This window comes from Accipiter gentilis, unplaced genomic scaffold, assembly GCF_929443795.1.
Source record: "Accipiter gentilis unplaced genomic scaffold, bAccGen1.1, whole genome shotgun sequence".
Classification (NCBI taxonomy): domain Eukaryota; kingdom Metazoa; phylum Chordata; class Aves; order Accipitriformes; family Accipitridae; genus Astur; species Astur gentilis.
In genome coordinates this window covers 2,774,209-2,788,822 of record NW_026060894.1, presented here as the reverse complement: position 1 = coordinate 2,788,822, position 14,614 = coordinate 2,774,209, and the positions used below count along the sequence as shown (strand labels likewise).

The 14,614-nt window shown below is 59.3% G+C and overlaps 1 long non-coding RNA gene across 2 annotated transcripts in view; it reads right to left on the bottom strand.

Annotated features, from left to right (window-relative positions):
- Positions 1-6,227: 6,227 nt before the first annotated feature.
- Positions 6,228-14,614, bottom strand: part of LOC126037070 (uncharacterized) — a 785,189-nt gene continuing 776,802 nt past the window's right edge. For both annotated transcript variants that reach the window (XR_007505473.1, XR_007505474.1), the window contains exon 3: positions 6,228-6,289. This is a non-coding gene — a long non-coding RNA (uncharacterized LOC126037070). The remainder of the gene's footprint in view (positions 6,290-14,614) is intronic.

Genomic DNA, 14,614 nt, shown 5'->3' with positions numbered 1-14,614 from the left:
GAGGACGAGAGCCATGATATGTTCCTCCTCTGGGCAAGCCCGCGTCGTGAATCCTGTTGTACCTGTGAATAGGCTGCAGGGGGACGGTGAAGACCAGCAACAGCTTTCAGGGCTGCCACCTTCCGTGTGGGACAAGGAGCCGAACGTGTGCCTTTTCGGGAAGAGGCTCTGCCGATGACAAGAGCCATGATATGTTCCTCCTCTGGGCGTGCCCGGGTCCTGAATCCTGTTGTGCCTTTGAATAGGCTGCAGGGGGACGGTGAAGACCAGCAACAGCTTTCAGGGCTGCCACCTTCCGTGTGGGACAAGGAGCCGAACGTGTGCCTTTCCGGAATCAGGCTCTGCCGAGGACGAGAGCCATGAGATGTTCCTCCTCTGGGCAAGCCCGGGTCCCAGATCCTGTTGTGCCTGTGAATAGGCTGCAGGGGGACGGTGAAGACCAGCAACAGCTTTCTGGCCTGCCACCTTCCGTGTGGGACAATGAGGCGGACGTGTGCCTTTTTGGGAAGAGGCTCTGCCGAGGAAGAGAGCCATGAGATGTTCCTCCTCTGGGCAAGCCCGGGTCCCAGATCCTGTTGTGCCTGTGAATAGGCTGCAGGGGGACGGTGAAGACCAGCAACAGCTTTCAGGGCTGCCACCTTCCGTGTGGGACAAGGAGCCGGACGTGTGCCTTTTCGGAAAGAGGCCCTGCCGAGGACGAGAGCCATGAGATGTTCCTCCTTTGGGCAAGCCCGGGTCCCAGATCCTGTTGTGCCTGTGAATAGGCTGCAGGGGGACGGTGAAGACCAGCAACAGCTTTCAGGGCTGCCACCTTCCATGTGGGACAAGGAGCCGGACGTGTGCCTTTTCGGAAAGAGGCCCTGCCGAGGACGAGAGCCATGAGATGTTCCTCCTCTGGGCAAGCCCGGGTCCCAGATCCTGTTGTGCCTGTGAATAGGCTGCAGGGGGACGGTGAAGAGCAGCAACATCCTTCAGGGGTGCCACCTTCCGTGTGGGACAAGGAGCCGGACGTGTGACTTTTCAGAAATAGGCTTTGCCGAGGACGAGAGCCATGATATGTTCCTCCTCTGGGCAAGCCCGCGTCGTGAATCCTGTTGTACCTGTGAATAGGCTGCAGGGGGACGGTGAAGACCAGCAACAGCTTTCAGGGCTGCCACCTTCCGTGTGGGACAAGGAGCCGAACGTGTGCCTTTTCGGGAAAAGGCTCTGCCGAGGACAAGAGCCATGATATGTTCCTCCTCTGGGCGTGCCCGGGTCCTGAATCCTGTTGTGCCTTTGAATAGGCTGCAGGGGGACGGTGAAGACCAGCAACATCTTTCCGGCCTGCCACCTTCCTTGTGGGACAAGGAGCCGAACGTGTGCCTTTCCAGAATCAGGCTCTGCCGAGGACGAGAGCCATGAGATGTTCCTCCTCTGGGCAAGCCCGGGTCCTGAATCCTATTGTGCCTGTGAATAGGCTGCAGGGGGACGGTGAAGACCAGCAACAGCTTTCTGGCCTGCCACCTTCCGTGTGGGACAAGGAGGCGGACGTGTTCCTTTTTGGGAAGAGGCTCTGCCGAGGAAGAGAGCCATGAGATGTTCCTCCTCTGGGCAAGCCCGAGTCTCAGATCCTGTTGTACCTGTGAATAGGCTGCAGGGGGACGGTGAAGACCAGCAACAGCTTTCAGGGCTGCCACCTTCCGTGTGGGACAAGGAGCCGGACGTGTGCCTTTTCGGAAATAGGCTCTGCCGAGGACGAGAGCCATGAGATGTTCCACCTCTGGGCAAGCCCGGGTCCCAGATCCTGTCGTACCTGTGAATAGGCTGCAGGGGGACGGTGAAGACCAGCAACAGCTTTCAGGACTGCCAACTTCCTTGTGGGACAAGGAGCCGGACGTGTGCGTTTTCGGAATCGGGCTATGCCGAGAAAGAGAGCCATGAGATGTTCCTCCTCTGGGCATGCCCGGGTCCCATATCCTGTTGTGCCTGTGAATAGGCTGCTGGGGGACGGTGAAGACCAGCAACAGCTTTCAGGGCTGCCACCTTCCGTGTGGGACAAGGAGCCGGACGTGTGGCTTCTCGGAAACAGGCTCTGCCGAGGACGAGAGCCATGAGATGTTCCTCCTCTGGGCAAGCCCGGGTCCTGAATCCTGTTGTACCTGTGAATAGGCTGCAGGGGGACGGTGAAGACCAGCAACAGCTTTCAGGGCTGCCACCTTCTGTGTGGGACAAGGAGCCGGACGTGTGCCTTTCCGGAATCAGGCTCTGCCGAGGACGAGAGCCATGAGATGTTCCTCCTCTGGGCAAGCCCGGGTCCCAGATCCTGTTGTGCCTGTGAATAGGCTGCAGGGGGACGGTGAAGACCAGCAACAGCTTTCAGGGCTGCCACCTTCCGTGTGGGACAAGGAGCCGGACGTGTGCCTTTTCGGAAAGAGGCCCTGCCGAGGACGAGAGCCATGAGATGTTCCTCCTCTGGGCAAGCCCGGGTCCCAGATGCTGTTGTACCTGTGAATAGGCTGCTGGGGGACGGTGAAGACCAGCAACAGCTTTCAGGGCTGCCACCTTCCGTGTGGGACAAGGAGCCGGATGTGTGCCATTTCGGGAAGAGGCTCTGCCGAGGACAAGAGCCATGAGATGTTCCTCCTCTGGGCAAGCCCGGGTCCCAGATCCTGTTGTACCTGTGAATAGGCTGCAGGGGGACGGTGAAGACCAGCAACAGCTTTAAGGGCTGCCACCTTCCTTGTGGGACAAGGAGCCGGACGTGTGACTTTTCAGAAATAGGCTCTGCCGAGGAAGAGAGCCATGAGATGTTCCTCCTCTGGGCATGCCCGGGTCCTGAATCCTGTTGTGCCTGTGAATAGGCTGCAGGGGGACGGTGAAGACCAGCAACAGCTTTCAGGGCTGCCACCTTCCGTGTGGGACAAGGAGCCGGACGTGTGCCTTTTCGGAAAGAGGCCCTGCCGAGGACGAGAGCCATGAGATGTTCCTCCTCTGGGCAAGCCCGGGTCCCAGATCCTGTTGTGCCTGTGAATAGGCTGCAGGGGGACGGTGAAGACCAGCAACATCCTTCAGGGGTGCCACCTTCCGTGTGGGACAAGGAGCCGGACGTGTGACTTTTCAGAAATAGGCTCTGCCGAGGACGAGAGCCATAAGATGTTCCTCCTCTGGGCAAGCCCGGGTCCTGAATCCTGTTGTACCTGTGAATAGGCTGCAGGGGGACGGTGAAGACCAGCAACAGCTTTCAGGGCTGCCACCTTCCGTGTGGGACAAGGAGCCGGACGTGTGCCTTTTTGGAAAGAGGCCCTGCCGAGGACGAGAGCCATGAGATGTTCCTCCTCTGGGCAAGCCCGGGTCCCAGATCCTGTTGTATCTGTGAATAGGCTGCAGGGGGACGGTGAAGACCAGCAACATCTTTGAGGGCTGCCACCTTCCGTGTGGGACAAGGAGCCGGACGTGTGCCTTTTCGGGAAGAGGCTCTGCCGAGGACAAGAGCCATGATATGTTCCTCCTCTGGGCGTGCCCGGGTCCTGAATCCTGTTGTGCCTTTGAATAGGCTGCAGGGGGACGGTGAAGACCAGCAACATCTTTCCGGCCTGCCACCTTCCGTGTGGGACAAGGAGCCGAACGTGTGCCTTTCCGGAATCAGGCTCTGCCGAGGACGAGAGCCATGAGATGTTCCTCCTCTGGGCAAGCCCGGGTCCCAGATCCTGTTGTGCCTGTGAATAGGCTGCAGGGGGACGGTGAAGACCAGCAACAGCTTTCAGGGCTGCCACCTTCCATGTGGGACAAGGAGCCGGACGTGTGCCTTTTCGAAAAGAGGCCCTGCCGAGGACGAGAGCCATGAGATGTTCGTCCTTTGGGCAAGCCCGGGTCCCAGATCCTGTTGTGCCTGTGAAGAGGCTGCAGGGGGACGGTGAAGACCAGCAACAGCTTTCAGGGCTGCCACCTTCCGTGTGGGACAAGGAGCCGGACGTGTGACTTTTCAGAAATAGGCTCTGCCGAGGACGAGAGCCATGAGATGTTCCTCCTCTGGGCAAGCCCGGGTCCTGAATCCTGTTGTACCTGTGAATAGGCTGCAGGGGGACGGTGAAGACCAGCAACAGCTTTCAGGGCTGCCACCTTCCGTGTGGGACAAAGAGCCGGACGTGTGCCTTTTCGGAATCGGGCTGTGCCGAGGAAGAGAGCCATGAGATGTTCCTCCTCTGGGCAAGCCCGGGTCCCAGATCCTGTTGTGCCTGTGAATAGGCTGCAGGGGGACGGTGAAGACCAGCAACAGCTTTCAGGGCTGCCACCTTCCGTGTGGGACAAGGAGCCGGACGTGTGCCTTCTCGGAAACAGGCTCTACCGAGGACGAGAGCCATGAGATGTTCCTCCTCTGGGCAAGCCCGGGTCCTGAATCCTGTTGTACCTGTGAATAGGCTGCAGGGGGATGGTGAAGACCAGCAACAGCTTTCAGGGCTGCCACCTTCCGTGTGGGACAAGGAGCCGGACGTGTGCCTTTTCGGAAAGAGGCCCTGCCGAGGACGAGAGCCATGAGATGTTCCTCCTCTGGGCAAGCCCGGGTCCCAGATCCTGTTGTGCCTGTGAATAGGCTGCAGGGGGACGGTGAAGACCAGCAACAGCTTTCAGGGCTGCCACCTTCCGTGTGGGACAAGGAGCCGGACGTGTGACTTTTCAGAAATAGGCTCTGCCGAGGACGAGAGCCATGAGATGTTCCTCCTCTGGGCAAGCCCGGGTCCTGAATCCTGTTGTACCTGTGAATAGGCTGCAGGGGGACGGTGAAGACCAGTAACAGCTTACAGGGCTGCCACCTTCCGTGTGGGACAAGGAGCCGGACGTGTGCCTTTTCGGAAATAGGCTCTGCCGAGGACGAGAGCCATGAGATGTTCCTCCTCTGGGCAAGCCCGCGTCCCAGATCCTGTTGTGCCTGTGAATAGGCTGCAGGGGGACGGTGAAGACCAGCAACAGCTTTCAGGGCTGCCACCTTCCTTGTGGGACAAGGAGCCGGAATGTGCCTTTTCGGAATTGGGCCCTGCCGAGGACGAGAGCCATGAGATGTTCCTCCTCTGGGCAAGCCCGGGTCCTGAATCCTGTTGTGCCTGTGAATAGGCTGCAGGGGGACGGTGAAGACCAGCAACAGCTTTCACGGCTGCCACCTTCCATGTGGGACAAGGAGCCGGACGTGTGCCTTTTCGGAAAGAGGCCCTGCCGAGGACGAGAGCCATGAGATGTTCCTCCTCTGGGCAAGCCCGGGTCCCAGATCCTGTTGTGCCTGTGAATAGGCTGCAGGGGGACGGTGAAGAGCAGCAACAGCTTTCAGGGCTGCCACCTTCCGTGTGGGACAAGGAGCTGGACGTGTGACTTTTCAGAAATAGGCTCTGCCGAGGACGAGAGCCATGATATGTTCCTCCTCTGGGCAAGCCCGCGTCGTGAATCCTGTTGTACCTGTGAATAGGCTGCAGGGGGACGGTGAAGACCAGCAACAGCTTTCAGGGCTGCCACCTTCCGTGTGGGACAAGGAGCCGAACGTGTGCCTTTTCGGGAAGAGGCTCTGCCGATGACAAGAGCCATGATATGTTCCTCCTCTGGGCGTGCCCGGGTCCTGAATCCTGTTGTGCCTTTGAATAGGCTGCAGGGGGACGGTGAAGACCAGCAACAGCTTTCAGGGCTGCCACCTTCCGTGTGGGACAAGGAGCCGAACGTGTGCCTTTCCGGAATCAGGCTCTGCCGAGGACGAGAGCCATGAGATGTTCCTCCTCTGGGCAAGCCCGGGTCCCAGATCCTGTTGTGCCTGTGAATAGGCTGCAGGGGGACGGTGAAGACCAGCAACAGCTTTCTGGCCTGCCACCTTCCGTGTGGGACAATGAGGCGGACGTGTGCCTTTTTGGGAAGAGGCTCTGCCGAGGAAGAGAGCCATGAGATGTTCCTCCTCTGGGCAAGCCCGGGTCCCAGATCCTGTTGTGCCTGTGAATAGGCTGCAGGGGGACGGTGAAGACCAGCAACAGCTTTCAGGGCTGCCACCTTCCGTGTGGGACAAGGAGCCGGACGTGTGCCTTTTCGGAAAGAGGCCCTGCCGAGGACGAGAGCCATGAGATGTTCCTCCTTTGGGCAAGCCCGGGTCCCAGATCCTGTTGTGCCTGTGAATAGGCTGCAGGGGGACGGTGAAGACCAGCAACAGCTTTCAGGGCTGCCACCTTCCATGTGGGACAAGGAGCCGGACGTGTGCCTTTTCGGAAAGAGGCCCTGCCGAGGACGAGAGCCATGAGATGTTCCTCCTCTGGGCAAGCCCGGGGCCCAGATCCTGTTGTGCCTGTGAATAGGCTGCAGGGGGACGGTGAAGAGCAGCAACATCCTTCAGGGGTGCCACCTTCCGTGTGGGACAAGGAGCCGGACGTGTGACTTTTCAGAAATAGGCTTTGCCGAGGACGAGAGCCATGATATGTTCCTCCTCTGGGCAAGCCCGCGTCGTGAATCCTGTTGTACCTGTGAATAGGCTGCAGGGGGACGGTGAAGACCAGCAACAGCTTTCAGGGCTGCCACCTTCCGTGTGGGACAAGGAGCCGAACGTGTGCCTTTTCGGGAAAAGGCTCTGCCGAGGACAAGAGCCATGATATGTTCCTCCTCTGGGCGTGCCCGGGTCCTGAATCCTGTTGTGCCTTTGAATAGGCTGCAGGGGGACGGTGAAGACCAGCAACAGCTTTCAGGGCTGCCACCTTCCTTGTGGGACAAGGAGCCGAACGTGTGCCTTTCCGGAATCAGGCTCTGCCGAGGACGAGAGCCATGAGATGTTCCTCCTCTGGGCAAGCCCGGGTCCTGAATCCTATTGTGCCTGTGAATAGGCTGCAGGGGGACGGTGAAGACCAGCAACAGCTTTCTGGCCTGCCACCTTCCGTGTGGGACAAGGAGGCGGACGTGTTCCTTTTTGGGAAGAGGCTCTGCCGAGGAAGAGAGCCATGAGATGTTCCTCCTCTGGGCAAGCCCGAGTCTCAGATCCTGTTGTACCTGTGAATAGGCTGCAGGGGGACGGTGAAGACCAGCAACAGCTTTCAGGGCTGCCACCTTCCGTGTGGGACAAGGAGCCGGACGTGTGCCTTTTCGGAAATAGGCTCTGCCGAGGACGAGAGCCATGAGATGTTCCACCTCTGGGCAAGCCCGGGTCCCAGATCCTGTCGTACCTGTGAATAGGCTGCAGGGGGACGGTGAAGACCAGCAACAGCTTTCAGGACTGCCAACTTCCTTGTGGGACAAGGAGCCGGACGTGTGCGTTTTCGGAATCGGGCTATGCCGAGAAAGAGAGCCATGAGATGTTCCTCCTCTGGGCATGCCCGGGTCCCATATCCTGTTGTGCCTGTGAATAGGCTGCTGGGGGACGGTGAAGACCAGCAACAGCTTTCAGGGCTGCCACCTTCCGTGTGGGACAAGGAGCCGGACGTGTGGCTTCTCGGAAACAGGCTCTGCCGAGGACGAGAGCCATGAGATGTTCCTCCTCTGGGCAAGCCCGGGTCCTGAATCCTGTTGTACCTGTGAATAGGCTGCAGGGGGACGGTGAAGACCAGCAACAGCTTTCAGGGCTGCCACCTTCTGTGTGGGACAAGGAGCCGGACGTGTGCCTTTCCGGAATCAGGCTCTGCCGAGGACGAGAGCCATGAGATGTTCCTCCTCTGGGCAAGCCCGGGTCCCAGATCCTGTTGTGCCTGTGAATAGGCTGCAGGGGGACGGTGAAGACCAGCAACAGCTTTCAGGGCTGCCACCTTCCGTGTGGGACAAGGAGCCGGACGTGTGCCTTTTCGGAAAGAGGCCCTGCCGAGGACGAGAGCCATGAGATGTTCCTCCTCTGGGCAAGCCCGGGTCCCAGATCCTGTTGTACCTGTGAATAGGCTGCTGGGGGACGGTGAAGACCAGCAACAGCTTTCAGGGCTGCCACCTTCCGTGTGGGACAAGTAGCCGGATGTGTGCCATTTCGGGAAGAGGCTCTGCCGAGGACAAGAGCCATGAGATGTTCCTCCTCTGGGCAAGCCCGGGTCCCAGATCCTGTTGTACCTGTGAATAGGCTGCAGGGGGACGGTGAAGACCAGCAACAGCTTTCAGGGCTGCCACCTTCCTTGTGGGACAAGGAGCCGGACGTGTGACTTTTCAGAAATAGGCTCTGCCGAGGAAGAGAGCCATGAGATGTTCCTCCTCTGGGCATGCCCGGGTCCTGAATCCTGTTGTGCCTGTGAATAGGCTGCAGGGGGACGGTGAAGACCAGCAACAGCTTTCAGGGCTGCCACCTTCCGTGTGGGACAAGGAGCCGGACGTGTGCCTTTTCGGAAAGAGGCCCTGCCGAGGACGAGAGCCATGAGATGTTCCTCCTCTGGGCAAGCCCGGGTCCCAGATCCTGTTGTGCCTGTGAATAGGCTGCAGGGGGACGGTGAAGACCAGCAACATCCTTCAGGGGTGCCACCTTCCGTGTGGGACAAGGAGCCGGACGTGTGACTTTTCAGAAATAGGCTCTGCCGAGGACGAGAGCCATAAGATGTTCCTCCTCTGGGCAAGCCCGGGTCCTGAATCCTGTTGTACCTGTGAATAGGCTGCAGGGGGACGGTGAAGACCAGCAACAGCTTTCAGGGCTGCCACCTTCCGTGTGGGACAAGGAGCCGGACGTGTGCCTTTTTGGAAAGAGGCCCTGCCGAGGACGAGAGCCATGAGATGTTCCTCCTCTGGGCAAGCCCGGGTCCCAGATCCTGTTGTATCTGTGAATAGGCTGCAGGGGGACGGTGAAGACCAGCAACATCTTTGAGGGCTGCCACCTTCCGTGTGGGACAAGGAGCCGGACGTGTGCCTTTTCGGGAAGAGGCTCTGCCGAGGACAAGAGCCATGATATGTTCCTCCTCTGGGCGTGCCCGGGTCCTGAATCCTGTTGTGCCTTTGAATAGGCTGCAGGGGGACGGTGAAGACCAGCAACATCTTTCCGGCCTGCCACCTTCCGTGTGGGACAAGGAGCCGAACGTGTGCCTTTCCGGAATCAGGCTCTGCCGAGGACGAGAGCCATGAGATGTTCCTCCTCTGGGCAAGCCCGGGTCCCAGATCCTGTTGTGCCTGTGAATAGGCTGCAGGGGGACGGTGAAGACCAGCAACAGCTTTCAGGGCTGCCACCTTCCATGTGGGACAAGGAGCCGGACGTGTGCCTTTTCGAAAAGAGGCCCTGCCGAGGACGAGAGCCATGAGATGTTCGTCCTTTGGGCAAGCCCGGGTCCCAGATCCTGTTGTGCCTGTGAAGAGGCTGCAGGGGGACGGTGAAGACCAGCAACAGCTTTCAGGGCTGCCACCTTCCGTGTGGGACAAGGAGCCGGACGTGTGACTTTTCAGAAATAGGCTCTGCCGAGGACGAGAGCCATGAGATGTTCCTCCTCTGGGCAAGCCCGGGTCCTGAATCCTGTTGTACCTGTGAATAGGCTGCAGGGGGACGGTGAAGACCAGCAACAGCTTTCAGGGCTGCCACCTTCCGTGTGGGACAAAGAGCCGGACGTGTGCCTTTTCGGAATCGGGCTGTGCCGAGGAAGAGAGCCATGAGATGTTCCTCCTCTGGGCAAGCCCGGGTCCCAGATCCTGTTGTGCCTGTGAATAGGCTGCAGGGGGACGGTGAAGACCAGCAACAGCTTTCAGGGCTGCCACCTTCCGTGTGGGACAAGGAGCCGGACGTGTGCCTTCTCGGAAACAGGCTCTACCGAGGACGAGAGCCATGAGATGTTCCTCCTCTGGGCAAGCCCGGGTCCTGAATCCTGTTGTACCTGTGAATAGGCTGCAGGGGGATGGTGAAGACCAGCAACAGCTTTCAGGGCTGCCACCTTCCGTGTGGGACAAGGAGCCGGACGTGTGCCTTTTCGGAAAGAGGCCCTGCCGAGGACGAGAGCCATGAGATGTTCCTCCTCTGGGCAAGCCCGGGTCCCAGATCCTGTTGTGCCTGTGAATAGGCTGCAGGGGGACGGTGAAGACCAGCAACAGCTTTCAGGGCTGCCACCTTCCGTGTGGGACAAGGAGCCGGACGTGTGACTTTTCAGAAATAGGCTCTGCCGAGGACGAGAGCCATGAGATGTTCCTCCTCTGGGCAAGCCCGGGTCCTGAATCCTGTTGTACCTGTGAATAGGCTGCAGGGGGACGGTGAAGACCAGTAACAGCTTTCAGGGCTGCCACCTTCCGTGTGGGACAAGGAGCCGGACGTGTGCCTTTTCGGAAATAGGCTCTGCCGAGGAAGAGAGCCATGAGATGTTCCTCCTCTGGGCAAGCCCGCGTCCCAGATCCTGTTGTGCCTGTGAATAGGCTGCAGGGGGACGGTGAAGACCAGCAACAGCTTTCAGGGCTGCCACCTTCCTTGTGGGACAAGGAGCCGGAATGTGCCTTTTCGGAATTGGGCCCTGCCGAGGACGAGAGCCATGAGATGTTCCTCCTCTGGGCAAGCCCGGGTCCTGAATCCTGTTGTGCCTGTGAATAGGCTGCAGGGGGACGGTGAAGACCAGCAACAGCTTTCAGGGCTGCCACCTTCCGTGTGGGACAAGGAGCCGAACTTATGCCTTTCCGGAATCAGGCTCTGCCGAGGACGATAGCCATGAGATGTTCCTCCTATGGGCAAGCCCGGGTCCCAGATCCTCTTGTGCCTGTGAATAGGCTGCAGGGGGACGGTGAAGACCAGCAACAGCTTTCAGGGCTGCCACCTTCCATGTGGGACAAGGAGCCGAACGTGTGCCTTTTCGGGAAGAGGCTCTGCCGAGGACAACAGCCATGATATGTTCCTCCTCTGGGCGTGCCCGGGTCCTGAATCCTGTTGTGCCTTTGAATAGGCTGCAGGGGGACGGTGAAGACCAGCAACATCTTTCCGGCCTGCCACCTTCCGTGTGGGACAAGGAGCCGAACGTGTGCCTTTCCGGAATCAGGCTCTGCCGAGGACGAGAGCCATGAGATGTTCCTCCTCTGGGCAAGCCCGGGTCCCAGATCCTGTTCTGCCTGTGAATAGGCTGCAGGGGGACGGTGAAGACCAGCAACAGCTTTCTGGCCTGCCACCTTCCGTGTGGGACAAGGAGGCGGACGTGTGCCTTTTTGGGAAGAGGCTCTGCCGAGGAAGAGAGCCATGAGATGTTCCTCCTCTGGGCAAGCCCGGGTCCCAGATCCTGTTGTACCTGTGAATAGGCTGCAGGGGGACGGTGAAGACCAGCAACAGCTTTCAGGGCTGCCACCTTCCGTGTGGGACAAGGAGCCGGACGTGTGCCTTTTCGGAAATAGGCTCTGCCGAGGACGAGAGCCATGAGATGTTCCACCTCTGGGCAAGCCCGGGTCCCAGATCCTGTCGTACCTGTGAATAGACTGCAGGGGGACGGTGAAGACCAGCAACAGCTTTCAGGGCTGCCACCTTCCGTGTGGGACAAGGAGCCGGACGTGTGCGTTTTCGGAATCAGGCTCTGCCGAGGACGAGAGCCATGAGATGTTCCTCCTCTGGGCAAGCCCGGGTCCCAGATCCTGTTGTGCCTGTGAATAGGCTGCAGGGGGACGGTGAAGACCAGCAACAGCTTTCTGGCCTGCCACCTTCCGTGTGGGACAAGGTGCCGGACGTGTGCCTTTTCGGAAAGAGGCCCTGCCGAGGACGAGAGCCATGAGATGTTCCTCCTCTGGGCAAGCCCGGGTCCCAGATCCTGTTGTACCTGTGAATAGGCTGCAGGGGGACGTTGAAGACCAGCAACATCTTTCAGGGCTGCCACCTTCCGTGTGGGACAAGGAGCCGGATGTGTGCCTTTTCGGGAAGAGGCTCTGCCGAGGACAAGAGCCATGAGATGTTCCTCCTCTGGGCAAGCCCGGGTCCTGAATCCTGTTGTACCTGTGAATAGGCTGCAGGGGGACGGTGAAGACCAGCAACAGCTTTCAGGGCTGCCACCTTCCGTGTGGGACAAGGAGCCGGACGTGTGCCTTTTCGGAAAGAGGCCCTGCCGAGGACGAGAGCCATGAGATGTTCCTCCTTTGGGCAAGCCCGGGTCCCAGATCCTGTTGTGCCTGTGAATAGGCTGCAGGGGGACGGTGAAGACCAGCAACAGCTTTCAGGGCTGCCACCTTCCGTGTGGGACAAGGAGCCGGACGTGTGCCTTTTCGGAATCAGGCTCTGCCGAGGACGAGAGCCATGAGATGTTCGTCCTTTGGGCAAGCCCGGGTCCCAGATCCTGTTGTGCCTGTGAATAGGCTGCAGGGGGACGGTGAAGACCAGCAACAGCTTTCAGGGCTGCCACCTTCCATGTGGGACAAGGAGCCGGACGTGTGCCTTTTCGAAAAGAGGCCCTGCCGAGGACGAGAGCCATGAGATGTTCGTCCTTTGGGCAAGCCCGGGTCCCAGATCCTGTTGTGCCTGTGAATAGGCTGCAGGGGGACGGTGAAGACCAGCAACAGCTTTCAGGGCTGCCACCTTCCGTGTGGGACAAGGAGCCGGACGTGTGACTTTTCAGAAATAGGCTCTGCCGAGGACGAGAGCCATGAGATGTTCCTCCTCTGGGCAAGCCCGGGTCCTGAATCCTGTTGTACCTGTGAATAGGCTGCAGGGGGACGGTGAAGACCAGCAACAGCTTTCAGGGCTGCCACCTTCCTTGTGGGACAAGGAGCCGGACGTGTGCCTTTTCGGAATCGGGCTGTGCCGAGGAAGAGAGCCATGAGATGTTCCTCCTCTGGGCAAGCCCGGGTCCCAGATCCTGTTGTGCCTGTGAATAGGCTGCAGGGGGACGGTGAAGACCAGCAACAGCTTTCAGGGCTGCCACCTTCCGTGTGGGACAAGGAGCCGGACGTGTGCGTTTTCGGAATCAGGCTCTGCCGAGGACGAGAGCCATGAGATGTTCCTCCTCTGGGCAAGCCCGGGTCCCAGATCCTGTTGTGCCTGTGAATAGGCTGCAGGGGGACGGTGAAGACCAGCAACAGCTTTCTGGCCTGCCACCTTCCGTGTGGGACAAGGTGCCGGACGTGTGCCTTTTCGGAAAGAGGCCCTGCCGAGGACGAGAGCCATGAGATGTTCCTCCTCTGGGCAAGCCCGGGTCCCAGATCCTGTTGTACCTGTGAATAGGCTGCAGGGGGACGTTGAAGACCAGCAACATCTTTCAGGGCTGCCACCTTCCGTGTGGGACAAGGAGCCGGATGTGTGCCTTTTCGGGAAGAGGCTCTGCCGAGGACAAGAGCCATGAGATGTTCCTCCTCTGGGCAAGCCCGGGTCCTGAATCCTGTTGTACCTGTGAATAGGCTGCAGGGGGACGGTGAAGACCAGCAACAGCTCTCAGGGCTGCCACCTTCCGTGTGGGACAAGGAGCCGGACGTGTGCCTTTTCGGAAAGAGGCCCTGCCGAGGACGAGAGCCATGAGATGTTCCTCCTTTGGGCAAGCCCGGGTCCCAGATCCTGTTGTGCCTGTGAATAGGCTGCAGGGGGACGGTGAAGACCAGCAACAGCTTTCAGGGCTGCCACCTTCCGTGTGGGACAAGGAGCCGGACGTGTGCCTTTTCGGAATCAGGCTCTGCCGAGGACGAGAGCCATGAGATGTTCGTCCTTTGGGCAAGCCCGGGTCCCAGATCCTGTTGTGCCTGTGAATAGGCTGCAGGGGGACGGTGAAGACCAGCAACAGCTTTCAGGGCTGCCACCTTCCTTGTGGGACAAGGAGCCGGACGTGTGCCTTTTCGAAAAGAGGCCCTGCCGAGGACGAGAGCCATGAGATGTTCGTCCTTTGGGCAAGCCCGGGTCCCAGATCCTGTTGTGCCTGTGAATAGGCTGCAGGGGGACGGTGAAGACCAGCAACAGCTTTCAGGGCTGCCACCTTCCGTGTGGGACAAGGAGCCGGACGTGTGACTTTTCAGAAATAGGCTCTGCCGAGGACGAGAGCCATGAGATGTTCCTCCTCTGGGCAAGCCCGGGTCCTGAATCCTGTTGTACCTGTGAATAGGCTGCAGGGGGACGGTGAAGACCAGCAACAGCTTTCAGGGCTGCCACCTTCCTTGTGGGACAAGGAGCCGGACGTGTGCCTTTTCGGAATCGGGCTGTGCCGAGGAAGAGAGCCATGAGAAGTTCCTCCTCTGGGCAAGCCCGGGTCCCAGATCCTGTTGTGCCTGTGAATAGGCTGCAGGGGGACGGTGAAGACCAGCAACAGCTTTCAGGGCTGCCACCTTCCGTGTGGGACAAGGAGCCGGACGTGTGCCTTCTCGGAAACAGGCTCTGCCGAGGACGAGAGCCATGAGATGTTCCTCCTCTGGGCAAGCCCGGGTCCTGAATCCTGTTGTACCTGTGAATAGGCTGCAGGGGGATGGTGAAGACCAGCAACAGCTTTCAGGGCTGCCACCTTCCGTGTGGGACAAGGAGCCGGACGTGTGCCTTTTCGGAAAGAGGCCCTGCCGAGGACGAGAGCCATGAGATGTTCCTCCTATGGGCAAGCCCGGGTCCCAGATCCTGTTGTGCCTGTGAATAGGCTGCAGGGGGACGGTGAAGACCAGCAACAGCTTTCAGGGCTGCCACCTTCCGTGTGGGACAAGGAGCCGGACGTGTGACTTTTCAGAAATAGGCTCTGCCGAGGACGAGAGCCATGAGATGTTCCTCCTCTGGGCAAGCCCGGGTCCTGAATCCTGTTGTACCTGTGAATAGGCTGCAGGGGGA